This window comes from Aquarana catesbeiana, linkage group LG07 (genome assembly GCF_042186555.1).
Source record: "Aquarana catesbeiana isolate 2022-GZ linkage group LG07, ASM4218655v1, whole genome shotgun sequence".
Classification (NCBI taxonomy): domain Eukaryota; kingdom Metazoa; phylum Chordata; class Amphibia; order Anura; family Ranidae; genus Aquarana; species Aquarana catesbeiana.
In genome coordinates this window covers 233,128,256-233,147,927 of record NC_133330.1, presented here as the reverse complement: position 1 = coordinate 233,147,927, position 19,672 = coordinate 233,128,256, and the positions used below count along the sequence as shown (strand labels likewise).

The window sequence follows — 19,672 nt, the reverse complement described above, 5'->3', positions numbered from 1 at the left end:
AAACAGCAGTAACCCAGGGCAACCACAGACCTTACTTAGATCTGGCTTAAATGTGATTGGATACTAGCAGTTACAGCACTTTGTACATCATCATTATCACTGCTTCTGGCATTACTTTATTAAATCAACCTCTACTGAGGTATGAAAAGTGCTAGAATGCAAAGCCATTAGCCTTATGTCACTGATTAGTAAATTAAAACCTGATCAGATTTAGATGTTTTAATTTTTGTACTGTTAATCTTAAAATGATTTCAGGTGTGGGTGCTTCTTTAAGTGTTAAGCTGGATATACATTATACAATGTGTGTTGCTTAATATCCTTTAGATTTATCTTAAACTATGTAGTGCAATTTGGAAGTCTTTAGGTTTGACCCCGTGTTATATGGTTTTGGTAAATATAAAGGAAAGTTGTACATGAAAATTGTATAAAAATTGTATAGTGTGTAGCCAGCTTATGTCTACAGTGTTTTAATTACTGTACATTATCCTGCTGTTGTTAATTGCCATTTTTTTTTTTTTTTATGGCTCTGACTGAGAATTCACTGCACTATATTTGCATTTGTAAAGCTGCATGAGTTTTTTTTTTTTTTTACATATAGTGGAATGGATTTAACTGCCTGCAGCTCCCTCTTCTGACGATCTCTCCCCTCTCGCCCCCCTCCATTTTTTTAACACTTTCTGCCCTCTATTTCAAGTCACTGTGTGCTTTATTCTGCTGTGTCTTTGAGCAGAGCTGATCTGCAGTTTAGTGCTGTGTCCCGGGCTAGCGAGGTTCATTTTGTGCTTAAACCAGCAGTTTGGCTTTTTCTTTCAGCTAGTGACAATCATCATCTTGATATTGACAGGCTTGATCTCTGCAATGACCACACAAAGCGTTTGTCTGTTCCCCTGAAAATGCAGCCAAGTGAAAGGGCAGTACAACAGCAGCTGAGGGTAGCTAAGGAAGTGACCTACTGGTGTATACTTCATCGCAGACATAATGATGACTCCATTGACTTGTCAGTTCACTTGTAAATTGGTGTTTGATGGCTGCTGTTCATTCACAAAATGGACCTCCCTTGTAAATAACCAAAGCCACTTGTTAGAAGATTATGGGGGTTTATGCAGATTCAATCTGCTTACTTTTAAACCTTCAGGAATCGGAGCTGTAACCCATTTTCTGCTAACAAAGCAATATCCCTTCAACAATAAAAGTTAATTTGATAGACGGCTATTTTAATTTCTCTATCTCTAAAATATACATGCTTGCCTTTATTATTTTACCCTATGTTATTACAAGTTTCTACATGTGAAACAATGCGTGTTTTATTAATATTATTATTGCAAATTAGTAATAATCAAACAGCCTTATGTATCTGCTATTTTTTGTTTCTAAATATCATTTTGCGATGGTATTATATGCACTTTGACATGGTAATTGGCGATTGGCTGAGAGCAATGGTATGATGTATACATGATTTCTTGTCATAGTAGCTTTCAAACCTCAGGTCACCTGCAGAGGACCAAGCTAGAATCACAGATGTTGATGAAATGAGGTCGGGCACCTTAAATCTAGCTTGGCCTCATCATCCCTGCTGTTTAAGCCTACAGCATATTGCAATGTACTACAGGCCCCTGGAAAGACAGTGGTTACTGTATACAGTGTACAACATTCTACTTAATACAAACAAATAACTCAATTTGTTTGCATTATGTCAGTATCTTGTATGCTTTAAATTATTCTGATAAGATAGATTATTTAGTTACCAGTATATCATGTTTGTACACATTTGGTCCTTAGTGTTAATAGATTTTTGACTAAATCCTGAACACCAATGTGCAAAGTTCAGCGTTTATCATGTACACATAATAATAGTATAGCAATAAAAAAAATAGTGCTCAGTAAAGAGGCCAGTAAATCTTGAGACTGTGCTTATTTATTACAATGGACATTACAGAACTCAGTAACCCTTAGCAATCAATCAGATTGCATTTACTTCATATAGACCTGTGAGCGATTTATTCTGATAGCCTGGTATAGGTTACATTAATCCACGTGTTAATAAAGGTCATATGTTTCAAAAACATTAATTGTATATTTATCATAAAGAGCTAAATATTTTGTATTTGATTAATGCCCTGAATTTAACTGTATTTAAGATGATGAATTACTGTTTGTGGTTTAATGATAATGAATGGGTGCATAGAATCAATGTACACAAATGACTCTGCAATAGTAGGCCATCACCCTCAAGGGGCCAATCATGTGACACCCTCAGTAGTCCACACTAAGAAAACACTATTACATCTGAAAAGTGCTACCAGTGTTTTATAAAGTCTACAAACACTGCATGTTTTCTAGTTCTCTTTACAGAATTAGATGCAAAACCATTATTAAAGCGGAGTTCCAACTGTCTAAAAATATATATTTTTTTTGGATGCATATCATTTTTAAAAAACCCTTATTTATATCACTCACGTTTTAGGGATCGATTGCCGCTCGATTGCCGATTACCCATTGCCGATTTCCCATCATACGATATTTTGCTTGTGGGCATGTGAAGCCCACAAGCATCCTGTTCTGGGATACGGTGCCCGTTCTCTCCCCAATCTCACGCATGCACAATGAGTCATTTTTGCAGTGCCGTTCTGACGAGAAATGCCCCCTGACGAATAATGCCAGCCATGTACTGCACATGCGCAGTGCTTGCTTAGTATGGAGCTGCTGAACAATGGAATCCAATGCTCGGCGGCTTTCGGCGGCTCCGTACTGCGCAAGCCCTGCGCATGCGTAATACCAGGAGGGCATTATTTGACACCATCAACTAATCCGGTTCACAACGGGTGTCGTTGTTGGAAGTGCCCGCCCCATTGTGATGGCAACGAAGCCCTCGGCGTTTCCCACTGCCTCCTGGGAAATGATGACACACATCTCCAAGGAGCAGTAGCGAGCGGAGGCGCAGAGGGAAGTGACGTCAGGAGCCGAGGTGATGAAGGAGGCAGATTTCGAGGGACCACATAGCAACAGGCATAAAAAGGTAAGTAAAAAAAAAAGTAAGTACAGGTGTCAGTAAACTGAAAAAACAAACAAACCCTAAGCTGGTAACCCGAGCAAAGTACAGGCACCATTTCAGCCCGATCTAGGTGCATGCTTCTAACCCTAAATCCTTACATTGTTAAAGGTTGCCAACCATCTCCTGCTCCCTCCTGACTCCTACATATTCCTATTGGTTTTTCACTATGATACCTGAGTCACTGGCCAATAGGATTGCACAGGAGACAGGAGGAATTTAGGTGTCTGCACTTTATACATCAGCTAAAATGTTTGGCAAGTTTACTTACAGTACATGGGCTAATTCATAAAATATGTGGCTAAGTGGTTAGCACTTCTGCCTATCAGCACTAGGGTCGCTGGTTCGAATTTCAGCCATGACACTACCTGCCTGGAGTTTGCATGTTCTCCCTGTGCCTGCGTGGATTTCCTCCAGGTACTTCAGTTTCCTCCCACACTCCAAAGATATGCTGGTAGGTTAATTGGCTTCTGTCTAAACTGGCCCTACTATCTGAATGTATGAATGTGGGATAGGGACCTCAGATTGTAAGCTCCTTGAGGGCAGGGACTGATGTGACTGTACAATATATACGGTATGTATAAAGCACTGCGTAAATAGACAGTGTTATTTAAGTACCTGTAATAATAATGAATAAAAGTATAGCAAAAATGGAGCTGTTACCAATAGCAACTGTTCCTAATCAAATGGAAAAACTGAACATATAGGGCAAATTATGAAGTCTGGTGCAAGAGAAAGTATTATTATGAAGGGGGGGGGGGCCTGACATGCTGACGTCATGCCGGTGCATCTAATTCTTGGAGAGCACGCTATTTTGGTATGTTCGGCCGCATTATTATATGTTTTATCCACATGGAAAATTTTTATGCTGTATGCTTTTAGCTTTAATAAACATACTACACTATCATACGATTCTGGGGCTCCGTGTGGTGAGCTATTCCCTGTTTAGGAGGAGCAGCGGGAACGTATCTGATCACTACTGGGCAGCTATTGGCGAGGATCAGAAAGGATATCTCATGTAATGGCATAATTGTAACAGGCTGACTTTCTTTACTTGCTCTGGTGAGTGCATAGTGGTGGCGGTATTGGTGCACTTGTGAATACACGTGTGGCCCAATCTTTGCACTAAGGAGCACTTCCAGCAACATTTACTTTTGAAAACAATGTCTATGTTGGACATTTGTTTATATGAACTTTTTACATTTTTATTTATGATATACTTTACACTTTAATGCCCTTTATTATATGGACTGCTTTTTCCACTGTTGCACTATTTTGAGCACTTTGATATCATTTTACTCTAATGAATATTCATATGAATGTCATTAAATACACTGTGAGCTATGTTTGGGATTCTTTAGCGTTGTTTGAACGCTACACTATATTTATTTTTATTCAAGTGAGTTTTGTCATCTCTCAGTGCTAGCAGCCAGATATTTTCTAGGGCTCCTGATACCTCTTGTATTAGAATGTTTTTATGGCCCATAATATCAGAATGCATTTTTTTACTTACCATATGAATAAAAGATCAAATCACTTTGGTACTATAGTAAGCACCACTTATGCTAATTTTATTCCAGCTTTCATAACTTAGCCCCATTGTCTCTGAAGCCTCTAATTTAGTCTTGGCCCCGCCCCACCCCCCAGGTCTCTTCTCATTGGCTCACTGGCTGTGATTGACAGCAGTGAGAGCCAATGGCTGTCTCAGCCAATGAGGAGAGAGAGACCCAGGACAGCCGAGGCTCCTGTGCATATCACTTGATCGAGTGGGGGCTCAGGTGAATATTAGTAGGGGGCTGTGGTGGGAGCTGAACACGGAAGGTTTTTTACCTTCATGCGTAGAATGCATGAAGGTAAAACACCTTCAGCCTTTATAACCACTTGCCGCCCGCCCACCGTCAAATGACGGCTGGGCGGCGCGGCTCTCGTTCTGAGTGGACGCCATATGACAGCCCACCAGAACGACCGCCCTTTCGCGCCCGTGGGGGCACACATTGTGGCAATCAGCGGTGCGGTGTGTCAGCCTGACACACCACTACGTCAATCTTGGTAAAGAGCCTCTGATGGAGGCTCTTTACCATGTGATCAGCTGTGTCCAATCACGGCTGATCACGATGTAAACAGGAAGAGCTGTTGATTGGCTTTTCCTCACTCGCGTCTGACAGACGTGAGTAGAGGAAAGCTGATTGGCTGCTCTCCTGACAGGAAGGGTCTGTGCTGATTGCTTATCAGTGCAGCTCCCCCTCAGATACCCACCCAGGACCACCAGGATGCCACCAGGACCACCAAGGATTGGCACTACACTGGACCACCAGGTATGCCACCCTAGACCACCAGGAAAATTCCAATCAGTGCTCAGGCAGCTGCCAATCAGTGCCCATCCCCAATGCCTGCCAGTGCCAGTTCCATCAGTGATGCCTATCAATGCCATCTGTCAGTGCCGCATATCAGTGCCCATCAGTGCCACGTATCAGTGTCCAACAGTGCCGCCTATCAATGCCACCCATAAGTACCCATCAGTGCAGCCTTTCAGTGCCCATCGGTGTCGCTTATCAGTGCCCATCGGTGGCCACCAGTGCCACCAATGAGTGCCCATCAGTGCCGCCTATCAATGCCCATCAGTGCTGCATATCAGTGCCACCCATCAGTGCCGCCTACCAGTGCCCATCAGTGCCGCCTATCAGTGCCCATCGTCACTGCCCCGTCATGCCCATCAGTGCCACATCATTACTGCTACATCATTGGTGCCGCCTTAGCAGTGTCCATCGGTGCTGCCTTATCAATGCCCATCAGTGAAGGAGAAAACTTATTTATTTACAATTTTATAACAGAAACAAAATAAAAACTTTTTCTTTTCAAAATTTTAGGTCTTTTTTTATTTGTTTAGCAAAAAATAAAAAAACGCAGAAGTGATCAAATACCACCAAAAGAAAGCTCTATTTGTGGGAACAAAATGATAAAAATTCTGTTTGGGTACAGGGTAGCCTGACCGCGCAATTGTCATTTAAACAGTTACAGAGCTGAAATTTGGCTTGGGCAGGAAGTGGGTGTAAGTGCCTTGTATTGAAGTAGTTAAAGAGTATCTAAGTTCAAAAGCAAAAATGTAATATATTGCAGCTCACCAGTTTTCTTTTTTTTCCCATTTTTTTTTTCTTTTCACCTGATATTTTGCAAATATCACACTTTCTGTCCATGGGTAGCTACACTCTCTCACTCCACTGTATCTATGGAGAGAGTTTTCACAAAGGATTCTTTCCTCAATAGGACTACAAACACTTTCCTCTCTTCATCTTCGTTTCATGGGAGGCCTGGGAATCTGTAGTTTACAGACCATAGCTTGGAAGGACGCATTCAGTTTAGTGCAGAGGAAGTGACAAGGACACTGCATTTTTGGCAAGATCAACATAAATTTTCTGTATTTGCTGAAATGGTGCTATTCTGAAAATGTAAAACTAGTGCAGCCACCACATCTAAGGGTGGGTAAGGTAAAATATATAACATTTTTGGAGGTTAGATATCCTTTTAAATATATGGCAGATCTTCAACTAAAAATTGAAGAAACTAAAGGTGATATTTGCATACTCAGAGCCCCAGATCTAGAGGCTTCTACCATACTTGTGACCAGGGTAATAAAAGGCACTCACAGGCACGTCTGGTTGGCTGCTTTTAGGGTTTAACATTGGAATTATTACCTGTTAAACATGAGAATATTGCTTTAACTCAAAGATACTCATACATACATAACTCATATGTAGTAATGTATAGTTAAGTATTTTTTTTGTTTTAAATACAGTAGGGAATGATGAAAACCCCTGTCAGTTATTTTTTTTCCTGCCTTTGTCCCATTGGTAGCATTCCACCATTACTTCTTGTGTAGGAAAATAAAATGAGAGGTAATTTCTACAAAGTGAAGAAATATTACACTCTTAAGGCCCGTACACACGATCGGACTTTTTGACAACAAACAAGCAAATTAGCTGTTTTGGAGCAACATCCGACCGTGTATCGGACAAACGTTTTCTGTTTCCATTGGACTTTTGTTGGCTGTGTGAACGCACAAACTTTCCGGCAACAAAAGTCTGATGGAGCAAAGTCCGATCGTGTGTACACAAAATCCTCGGACTTTTGTACAAACTACAGTACGCGGCCGCAAGAATGTTTCCAGCGTGAACCCATTGCGTTGGTTCTCAACGACCGGGTACTGTACATCTTGCGCTGGCTGCAATAGGAAAAACACATTTTCCTATTGCGGCCAGCGCGAGAGGGAATTCCCCTTAGCTCTGGTATGGGTTTTAAGGGGAACCCCCTATGCTGAAAAAATGGTGTGGGGGTCTCTCCCATGACGAGCAAGCGCCCCCCCCTCCTGAGCCGTACCAGGCTGCATGCCCTCAACATGGGGGTGGGAGCTGTGGGGGAGGGGGCGCCCTGCGGGCCCCCCAACCCCAAAGCACCTTGTCTCCATGTTGATGAGGACAAGGGCCTCTTCCCGACAACCCTAGCCGTTGGTTATCGGGGTCTGTGGGCGGGGGGCTTATCAGAATCCGGGAGCCCCCTTTAATAAGGGGGCCCCCAGATCCCGGCCCCCCACCCTATGTGAATGAGTATGGGGTACATCGTACCCCTACCCATTCACCTAGGGAAAAAAAGTGTCAATAAAAAAAACACACTACGCAGGGGGTCTTCTTCTGACTTCGGGGGTCTTCTTCCGACTTCGGGGTCTCTCAGGCCTCTTCTCCCTCTCTCCGGTGTCATCTCCACGCTCTCTGGTTCTTCTCCGGTGCCTTCTTCCTTCTGCCAGTCTCCTCCACTATCTTCTGCTCTTTTGCCATTCTTTTGCTAGCGGAGGAGCCCAGTCTTCAAAGATGTCTTCTTCCCTCTTCTCTTCCAGAGATGTTGACACGACGCTCTCTCCGGCTGTAATGCTGTCTGGGCGTTCCGCTATGACTTATATAGGCGGTGACCCCGCCCCCCTATGACATCACAGTCCCGATGCATGCTGGGACTGTGAGGTCATAAGGGGGCGTGGTCATAGGAGCACCCACCCCCCATGTTAAGGGCATGCGGCCTGGTAGGGCTCAGGAGGGGGGGCACTCACTCGTCCCCAACCCCCTTTCCTGACCGGCCGGGCTGCATGCTCGGGAAAGGATATGGATTTGGGGGGACCCCCACGCCATTTTTTTGGCCTAGGGGTTCCCCTTAAAATCCATACCAGGGCCTGGTATGCTCCTGGAGGGGAACCCATGCCGGTTTTATATTTAAAATTTGGCGTGGAGTTCCCCCTCAAGATTCATACCAAACACAGTGCCCGGCATTGGCGGGGATCCAAGTCGGATCCCCGCACCAGTGTGAACCCGGCTCGCAAGGTGTCAGTCTCGCTGATAAAAGCAGCGAGATTGACACAATATCAGACTACAATACAGAAGTTGACCAAAGGGCGGTGGTAAAGAGCTGAAAAACCACGTGATTTGGTGAAAGTTGTCTGGAAAAGTCCTGCAGTCGGTATGCAATACAAACTTATGGCCAACGCCCTTTGTACAAAAATCCACAGGAAAGTTTGTAAAAAAGTCCTATCATGTGTATGGGGCTTTAGATAGTTTTCACCCAAAGTGGAGTCTCCATTGAAATATTGACAACAGAAAAAAATATATGCTCAGCGCTGCCTCTCTCAATCATAAATGTGCATACACTCACATCAAATATGTGTCATATGACAACATGTGTAACAAAGTGCCAATATAGTTCAAAAAAAGGGCATACAATAAAGTTCAAAAATTCAAAAAAATTGCAAAATAAGGTGCAAACAATAAAGTTCATCAAGTGTGAGGTGCAGGGCTGGTGACACATTGATGTAATCTTGGGGACCTCCTGTGCTCCCCTCCTGGTTCCCCACTCACCAGATAAAGATGAAAAATATGCCCATGTATATCAAAATAGTGTCTCCTGTCCAGCAGATATGTAGGTAGGTTGTGCCTCAGAGAATGGAATCTCCTCTCCTTTACCACTTGATTGTAGATCCTACATAGTTTACTTAGTCAAAGACGATTGAAGTAGTAAAGTTTGGACAAGTGAAGAGAAGAGGGCATATAGTGTAATACTGCAAGGTTTATTAAAATGTTTAAAGTCATTAAACTTACATCAGAATCTTTAAAATGTGCAAAAATTGCCGCTTTGGCATCCAAACAACCTTCACAGATTATCCTTAGCTTGACATGTTTTGTCCCTCCCACTGGGCGTCATCAAAAGCTACTTTGATAGTCTTTGACTAAGTAAAGTATGTAGGATCTACAATCAAGTGGTGAAGGAGAGGAGATTCCATTCTCTGAGGCACAACCTACCTACATATCTGCTGGACAGGAGACACCATCTTGATATACACGGGCGTATTTTTCATCTTTATTTGGTGATTGGGGATCCAGGAGGGTAGCACAGGAAGTCACCAAGATTACATCAACGTGTCACCAGCCCTGCACCTCACACTTGATGAACTTTATTGTTTGCACCTTATTTTTTGAACTTTATTGTATGCCCTTTTTTTGCACTATATTGGCACTTTGTTACACATGTTGTCATATGACACATATTTGATGTGAGTGTATGCACATTTATGATTGAGAGAGGCAGAACTGAGCATATATTTTTTTCTGTTGTCCTTTTTTGGGGTATTCACCCCACACTACAGCGGCAGCCCTATTACATATGTACATGTGGGTGGGTGTGTAAATGCACACATATATGTACATTTTGTATTTCTTTTATAATTTATTTGCAATTTATTTACAATTTTATTTTTCTCCACGGTGCGGGTCCATCCTTATCACTTTTCCATTGAAATATTTACTCACCTCTTGTTCTGTTAATAATTGTAAAATTTTAGATTTCCATCATTTTCGGTTATTATAGGTTGGGGTTGTTGCCATTTGTTTGTACTGTTGGTATTTGGTAAGAGGACACACTGGATACCTTTGTTGCCATTGTGCTATTGCTGGGTGTCCAGTGCGTCCCTGTACCTTTAAGGAGGGGTGGGCTCCCTCTGGGCATGCCTGCTCGCAATCTATCTATTATTATATAATATATGTGCTCCAACTCAGGTGACTCTCAAAATTATAGACTTAGGACTGCAGTACACTGGGGTTTCAAAATGTGTCCTCTGCAGCTTATGCATGTATTTGCAAATGTGTGCAAACTAAACCCCTTGTTTGAATTTGTACTGTTAGACAAAGTCAATTCAGTTTATTGCAGGCTGGCTGGTAACTGGCTGATAAGTGAGCTGGGAATTTTTGTTTGTTGTTTTTTGACATGCCTCACCCTTCAATGTGCTCCTTGCTGCAAAGGCCAGTATGGGCTGGGGTGGTTGCCATTTGCTTGTAAAATAGGGGCTTGAGTCTACACATAGACAGCAATGAAAACCCAATAGGGTAAAAAACTAGAAGAAAAGTTCCTGTTCGGGGCTGAAAATATATATTTTTTTCCAGGGAGGATTAGCCTTGGGAACCCAGAGAATAATTAGGTGGCACAAGCTGCTCATTGTGGGTGTGGCAAAATTGGGAGAAGCTTAAAATGTGAGCCTATTCACTGCATGCACAGCAATGCATGACATTGCCCTTGTACCCATAAAATATGCTTTAGACCCCTTTCACACTGAGGCGTTTTTCAGGTGTTTTTGTGCTAAAAATAGCACCTGTAAAATGCCTGAAAAGCACCTCTCATGCCTCCCCAGTGTGAAAACCCAAATGTTTTCACGCTGGGGAGGTGTGCTTGCAGGATGGGAAAAAAGTCCTGCAAGCAGCATCTTTGGGGCGGCACCCCTGCCCATTGAAATGAATGGGCACCGCTTATGAAGCACCTGAAAAGCGCTTTGGAAGCGCCGCATCACGGGCATTATTAACCCCTTTTAACCCCTTCATGGGGGTTAAAAGCTCCCAGCTACCGCCAGAAAAGTGGTGCCAAAGCACCGCTATAACAGCGGTAAAGCGGCGCTAAAACAAGCGGAGCTTTACCGCTAACACCAGCACTGCCCCAGTGTGAAAGTACCCTTAATTACTGTGCCACAAGCGAGAGACTAACAACATGTACAAATCTCAGCACTACCACTTCAAATTAAACTTTTCCATTACATATGCTTTTCTGCACACAGCGTTCCTTCAGGAAGAACTTCATTAGGATAGTCAGTAACTAGGAACCAGCAGCTATTGTACAATGTAAAGAGTGCAGTGGTCAGGAGTATAAAATGTACTTAGAGTTCAGTGGTATATCATATACCACCAAGAATACAGAGTGCAGTGGTCAGTAGTATATTACACACAGTCCAGTGTACAAAGTACAGTGGTCAGAGGCATGTTATAGACAGCCCAGTTTACAAAGTGCATTGGTCAGGAATATGTCAGAGACAGCCTAGTGTACAGAGGACGGTCTGATGAAGAAGCTTGTTGCTTCTAAATCAATTACCTCCCCTTTTACCTGTGAATAGTTGTATTTCCTGTTCCTGTGACATCACATCTGGTCCGGCGCTATCTTGCGGTTCACGCTGGTCACGGCCATGATCAGCTGTTCCAGGCTTCCTGCTTCCTGGCTCCCAGCACTTCTTGGATGATTACAAACACACCATCTGTACCATCTGTACCCCAGGCTGCAGAGTACGATCAGGGCACTCTCTAGATGCTTTTTAGAGCTTCCAGGACTGGCAATCTTATCACATGCTGACCTCATTCTACCTCAATTTTGAGTTACTACTGTTTTTTAATTAAAATTTTTGGAAATACTGCACTCAGTCTGGTGCCCCTCTGTTCCCCCTTCTATATAGAGTGAAGTGGTCAGGAGCATGTCATATACAGCACAGGGTACATTGTGCAGTAGTCAGGAGCATGTCATACACAGCTCACCCTGCAGTGATGCTCCCCCACCAAGTCCTCTGGGATTCTCTCTTTCCTACACAGAACAGCTCACCTCATTACTCTCTCTGCCTTTTCGTGGCTTTCTTTCCTTTCGAATGCCGCGTACACACGATCGGAATTTCGGCCTGCAAAAGACCGATGAGAGCTTTTTGTTGGAAAATGCGACCGTGTGTATGCTCCATCGGACTTTTGCTGGCCGAATTCCAGCCAGCAAAAGATTGAGAGCATGTTCTCAATTTTTCGGTCGGAAAAAGTTCCTATCCGAAAATGCAATCGTCTCTGGCAATTCCGATGCACAAAATTCCTACGCATGCTCGGAAACAATTCGACGCATGCTCGGAAGCATTAAGCTTAATTTTCTCGGCTCGTTGTAGTGTTGTACGTCACCGCGTTCTTGACGGTCGTAAGTTCAACGAACTTTTCTGTAACCGTGTGTATGCAAGGCAAACTTGAGCGGAATCCCGTCGGAAAAGCCATCATATCTTTTTCCAAGGAGAAGTCCGATCGTGTGTACGCGGCATAAGGCTCCATACACTATGCAGCCCACAATAAATGATCAGTAGACAGAGTTAAAAATCTAAAAATTGGCCATATAGCCAATCAGATTTCTTTTCTCCTCTCTCCTATGCAAAGTTGCTCATCCATAGCCTAGGCTGCAAAGATGTCTGGGCTGTGCGTGTCCTGCCCATTAAAGTGGCACAAAGCCTGTGCAGAAGACACATCCGTGGCCCTAATTTTTTTCATGCCCCCCTCCCATATCTATGTCCATGTATCAGATAGGGCGAGCAAATTACTTCCTTAAACCAATGTTCTACAGTGCTATTTCTTATAATTATTAATTGTCGATTTTATTGTGCATCTGGAAACACATCTAGTCCCTTTTATTGCTTGAGCTGGCTCCCATAGAAGTCTATCATTTTTTTTCTGCTCTTAGGCTCCATGCACACTAACGTTTTTTTAAGTTTTTTGGAAGCTGTTAACTTTTTTTTTTCTGCTCCTAGTAGCTGAATAGTGTTATCCTATGTGTCTATGCACACTACTTTAGGCTATTAATGTTTCTTGAGCTTCAACGTCTAGGAGCAGAAAAAAAATTGTTTTTGTAGAGTTTCTTGGAGCGTATTTCCAGCAGAAACGCTCCTAAACGCTACTAATAGCATTTTTTTTCCCCTTTTACTACAAAAATGCTAATAAAATGCTAACGCTCCTAAGTACTGCTAAAACTCTACTACAAAAAGCTATGTGATGACCTTTAATTGAACAACTTTGTTCCAAGTATACTATATGAATGTTAATTAATGTATATTTGTGTACTGATGTCATAATGTCTAAGCCAAGAAATAAGCCTTGGTCTTGACATCAAGCAAATGTTGCTGGGACAGAAAAAGCTGTAATAATACATTTGAGCAAAAAATCACACACAGATTATGCCATCTGGTGCAGTCTGCTAACCAAGTTCCCCAGATTTTCTGATAACTGCCTGGCAGTTCATCATGTAGTACTGGGGTTCCTAGCCTTTTTCTTCCTGGAAGCAAATTATCTCTATGAATCAGCTCTGTTGATCCACAGTTAACTTTTGAATTAATAACAAACTCTTTTGTAAGGGCTTTTATGTTGTCTACAGAAAAAAAAATTACATTCATGTGCAAAATAATAATACAAAAGAATAATTAGACACTAGAAATTATTCATAAAGAGGATGTCATTTTATGACAGCATGCAAAGTGCAATAATCTATAGCAACCAACAAAAAAGATTCTGTTCAAATTGAAATCATGTGCAAAAAACGACAATTAATGTAGTTTAGTATTCATAAATAATAATGAAATAAAAATGACAAAGTGCAAATGACTTGTATATGTTTATCAGCCTTCCTCAATCTTCTGTACAGCAGAACTCAGATTGGAAGGGGGATATCAAGAAAGTAAGCCAAACGTGCTATAGCTGCTTTGTTGTCCATTTAGGCTATGTGCATGTGTAGTTAATGCGTTTTTGAGGCCCATTTTCTGGAATGTTTTTTCATGTGTGTTTTTGATGCATTTCAATGTGCATTTTTAACCACTTGAGCTCTGGAATTTTTTTTTTTTTTTTCAAAACAAGATTTATTGAAAAAAAAAAATTTTGAACATACAGTACAGAAATATATCATGCATAGTTGTATGGAAGATTTTACCCCCTTCATGACCAGGCCATTTTTTGCTATTTGGCACTGCGCTAATTTATCTGGTAATTGCGCGGTCATTCAACGCTGTGCCCAAACAATATTTATATAATTTTTACATATCTAATAAAAAAATAATCAAATGCATTCATAAATTTTGACCAAAATGTATTCAGCTCAAGTTTTTAATAAAAAATCCCAATAAGTGTATATTAATTAGTTTGCATGATAGTTATAGAGTCTTCAAGCTATGGTATGGAATTGTTATTTTTAATTATTTTTTATACTACTAATAGCTAAGATCAGCAACTTATAACGTGACTGCGATAGTGCAGCAGTTAATCTGACACTAACTGATGCTGGGGGGACCTGGCTAACTGCTACTGACATCACCAGTGACATTTATAGAGTGGTCAGTGATAATACTATACACTGTCACTGTACGAATGACACTGGCTGGGAAAGGGCTGACATCCAGGGTGATCAGGGGGTCAAAAGTGTGCTTAACTATGTGTAATGTGCATAAAGTGTGCTGCTTTTTACTAACTAATCTCTCAGAAACTGACAGAACACTCCCTTGATATAGAGCTCTGTATTGTTTGCCAACACAGAGCTCTGGGCTGTGATTGCACACAGCTGATCAGCAGGTCCCTGTGTATAATCACAGCGGGAGCCAGGCGGGGCGGTCGGCAAGTGGTTAATCTGATTTGCGTTTTTTGGGATGTATAATTGTTGCTAGGAGGAGGTGTCTGTTATTATGCAGGGAAGCGCACAAAAAATGCATGTACATGCGTTTTTGATGCAGTTGCATTGAGGTCTATAGAGCCGAAAATGCACTGTGCTGCATACACCTTTCCAAAACACAGCTGAGGAAACTGCATAAATGTGAACGTGCCCCATAGGAACTAATGTTAAATGGACTGTAGTGTGTTTCTGAAAATCTGCATACACACTGTAAAATGCATAACTGTGAACCTAGGCTTAGTAGTTGGGGATGCACTGGACCAGCCTGTAATGTGGAGATCTAGCAACTGGCTACGTTGTTTAGTAGGAGTGTCTGCATCACAAGACTAATTAACTAGCTAAACAAAATGACATGGGAGGTAAGACACAAAAAAACAAGAAAAATAGCCCTGGGACTTTAGATGAGGTGAGAGAGGTTTAGCCAATGTCCACAATGAACACTGAGACAAAATCAATTTATTCATTTCAAAATGTTATGTAACTGAGCAGTAACAACAATGATTGTGAGTTACCAGGCATAATAGCCAATGTACACAACACAGATGAACGTAAATATACAAAGATTTATTACAAATGTTATACATCAATGAGCAACAATAAAACTTGAAAATTGCTGGGTCAGCAAGTACACATACAAAATAAGATGATAAAATGTACATACATGTGGACGGGGAAGTATGTAAACATAATGCAGACATCAATAATACCCAGCATGTACCGGCATAAAATAAGCATCAATAAAGCCCTATGCATTTCGCGAGACCCTGCTCGCTCTTCAGGGGCGGATGCATGAATGTTGTATCGGAGTCTGAGATGAATCGCCAAACGCTGGATATCGAGATGGCAGCAGTGTAATGCATCCAGCTCGGGAGCTGAGGAGGCGGAACAAAACAAGGCCACAATAGGGGAACATCCGGAGGATCAGCACGGACTGGATAGGGGTATTTCTCACTGCGGTCTCCACTTAGCCCCTTAACATTGTGTCTGGAAAATGTCTCAATAGGAGTGAAAAACATCCAATGGTTGTCAGTTTGTTCTTAGAGATGTGACCGCTCTATCCAATCGCCAAGTAATGAATCAGAATCCCAACCGTGTTGAACGTCCAGATATACCCACAAGACCCCGAAGGCTACACCCCCAGCGTCATGTACGGGCGGTGACGCATGGGCGTCCAAAAGACATCCACCATCAAAGGGGGGTGCACAGAGGCATCTGTGCACCCCCCTTTGATGCTGGATGTCTTTTGGACGCCCATGCGTCACCGCCCGTACATGACGCTGGGGGTGTAGCCTTCGGGGTCTTGTGGGTATATCTGGACGTTCAGCACGGTTGGGATTCTGATTCATTACTTGGCGATTGGATAGAGCGGTCACATCTCTAAGAACAAACTGACAACCATTGGATGTTTTTCACTCCTATTGAGACATTTTCCAGACACAATGTTAAGGGGCTAAGTGGAGACCGCAGTGAGAAATACCCCTACCCAGTCCGTGCTGATCCTCCGGATGTTCCCCTATTGTGGCCTTGTTTTGTTCCGCCTCCTCAGCTCCCGAGCTGGATGCATTACACTGCTGCCATCTCGATATCCAGCGTTTGGCGATTCATCTCAGACTCCGATACAACATTCATGCATCCGCCCCTGAAGAGCGAGCAGGGTCTCGCGAAATGCATAGGGCTTTATTGATGCTTATTTTATGCCGGTACATGCTGGGTATTATTGATGTCTGCATTATGTTTACATACTTCCCTGTCCACATGTATGTACATTTTATCATCTTATTTTGTATGTGTACTTACTGACCCAGCAATTTTCAAGTTTTATTGTTGCTCATTGATGTATAACATTTGTAATAAATCTTTGTATATTTACGTTCATCTGTGTTGTGTACATTGGCTATTATGCCTGGTAACTCACAATCATTGTTGTTACCGCTCAGTTACATAACATTTTGAAATGAATAAATTGATTTTGTTTCAGTGTTCATTGTGGACATTGGCTAAACCTCTCTCACCTCATCTAAAGTCCCAGGGCTATTTTTCTTGTTTTTTTGTGCACTATTAGGGATGGAGGTGTCAGAGGGGTCACACCAGACCTTAATCTTCCTTTTTTTGGGAGGTAAGACAGGTCACATGTGCAGTATATTTTTCAGATATGTATTTAATTAACGCCCTGGATTTTAGCTTTACAGTATACTGTACAATAAAATAATACAATCTTTTTTTTATAATGTTCTAAAACTACAGCCATTATCTCATTCTATATTGCATGTGATTTGCTTACTCATGGAGTGTACTATAGCCCACTTATAATGACGGTGCTTAAAGGAAATGGTTCAAACAGAGTGAAAATGATTCATCAGACTAAAACAGCTGTTACTGTGTTAATACCGTTCCATTTCAAAACAATGAAGACATTATCACTTCTATGCCAAACAGCCATAATTGTTGCAATAGTTTTTATAACACATAATATATACTCTTTCATAGGAGCTGTCAGAAAACACTAACAAATGAAAATTGTTGCATGTTTATTACAAAACTGTTGGATTTTTATTATGAAATATTTGATTAGAAACTATGATTGAAAACCTATTCATAAGTATGGAAAATATATGAATTCTTTTACACCATAACCCCCCCCCCCCCCCCCCGACCCCAGGGAGGGCAGTAAAGCATTAAACACATCTTATCCAGTAGAAGATGTTTGGCAGGATATTCTCAGCAACATTTGATTTCTCCAGGCAGTGATACCTAGAGGATTGTAAATGCACAAAGGTACATTCTGGCAGCTGTGTAGAATTAGCCCAGCTGTCACACTGTAGACTTGGCCAGTGGTAAGAAGTTGAATATTACATTATATTTTAATCTGATCATACGCATTTCTAGATATTTTTTATTATTCCATGATGAAAAACTTAGTTGGATGTTTATACGCAGAAGAAGATGGTCTGTTATGCCCTGTACACACGATCGGACATTGATTGGACATTCCGACAACAAAATCCATGGATTTTTTCCGACGGATGTTGGCTCAAACTTATCTTGCATACACACGGTCCCACAAAGTTGTTGGAAAATCCGATCGTTCTGAACGTGGTGACGTAAAACACATCGTCAGGACTATAAACGGGGCAGTAGTCAATAGCTTTCGTCTCTTAATTTATTCTGATCATGCGTGGCACTTTGTGCGTCGGATTTGTGTACACACGATCAGAATTTAAACGATCGGATTTTGTAGTCGAGAAATTTTATATCCTGCTCTCAAACTTTGTATGTCGGAAACTCGGACAGAAAAAGTCTGATGGAGCCCACACACAATCGGAATTTCCAACAACACAATCTGATCGCACTTTTTCCATCGGAAAATCCAACCGTGTGTACAGGGCATTAGTGTTTTAGTGGACCCATGGCAAGGTCTAATTCTGTCTATGCACACACCAATACATTATTAGTGTTCCATTAAAAAATGAGCACGTGCTCAAATAAAAATTGTATACAAACAATAAATACCTCCTATGGAACACAGTGGCATGAAATCTTAAAACTTTAAGTGTAAAATAGTATTTTTCCAAAAAGTCTTTCTTTTTTTAATTATATAAAGCAATACAATTAAGTTACAAAAAATCACATTAGGCTGGATTCACACCTATGCATTTTTAGTGCTTTTCGCATTTTACAGATTTGCACTACAGAACGTGTTCCATAAGAAACCATGTTAAATGGACTGTAGTGCAAATCTGTAAAATGCAAAAAGCACTAAAAATGCATAGGTGTGAATCCAGCCTAAGGCAGAATGGTACATAGCAAAGTGCAAAACGAACCCCATATGTATCTAGCTGGAACTAGATCATGATGTTTCCCATGAAAGGATTTCTTCACAGGGTAGGGCACAGCCAAAAATTCCATTGCATTTCAATTTGATAATAAAAAATCTTCATCGGGGGAAAAGGGTTTCCTCAAAAACAACTCGACCCAAACCTACTCTACATTTGGAGCAACAAGCTCACAGGAGCCCTTCAGGGGCATATACACTCGCAAGGGACCATGGAAAAGCCCAAGGCCAACCTCAGGATACAACAACATGAACAACTTCAGCACTCCTGTAAGGCTTTGTTCAAAGCATATCATGTACTGTTGCTAAGGCCAAAAGGACATACCCTGTCCTACATGTAAAGTACTCTGGGTTCATTCGAATTTAAAGTGGATGTAAACCCAATGTCATCCTTTCTAAACTACTGCCATAGGGGTTATCTATAAGGATATACATTTCTCCTGCATGTATCTTTACCTGTCAAATGTCTCCCCTCTGTCTGTTATGAGAACCGAAAAACTGCATATTCTGTGGGTGGGTCTGTTGTTTGGAGCTCAGTGGGTGGAGTTGTGATGTCAGTAGACTCCCCGCCCACCTCTACACTCCCCTTGTCAATATGTGTATTTCTAACACTGAACTTCTGCTATGATCTCTAACATCCAGTGAAAAGACAGGAAAGTAACCACATGACTTCAGCATGCCAAATCATGCTGATGTGTGGAACAGCCAATCCTTGCAGAGCTGCTGAAGAAAGGAGTGGGGGAGGGAATGAAAAAATACTGCCTGTGTCTTAGGCTGAAGCACGAGATGCAAATCACCTGTCACTCACAGCAAGGGGGAGGATTTGACAAAGTTTTTCTCATTTTGTCAAGATTTTTCTCACTGAACAATAAAAGAGGATTGCTCAGAGATGGATTAACTCTGTGTGGCAAGACTGGGCTCAAATGATAGGAAATCTTATACTCTACAGTATGATATAAAAAAAAAAATATTTTTTTTTTTTCGGGTTTACATCCACT

At 41.7% G+C, this 19,672-nt stretch overlaps 1 protein-coding gene across 1 annotated transcript in view; it reads left to right on the top strand.

Moving 5' to 3' along the window:
• PLPPR5 (phospholipid phosphatase related 5) overlaps positions 1–19,672 on the top strand; it is a 503,376-nt gene that overhangs the window by 1,856 nt on the left and 481,848 nt on the right. The window lies entirely within an intron of this gene.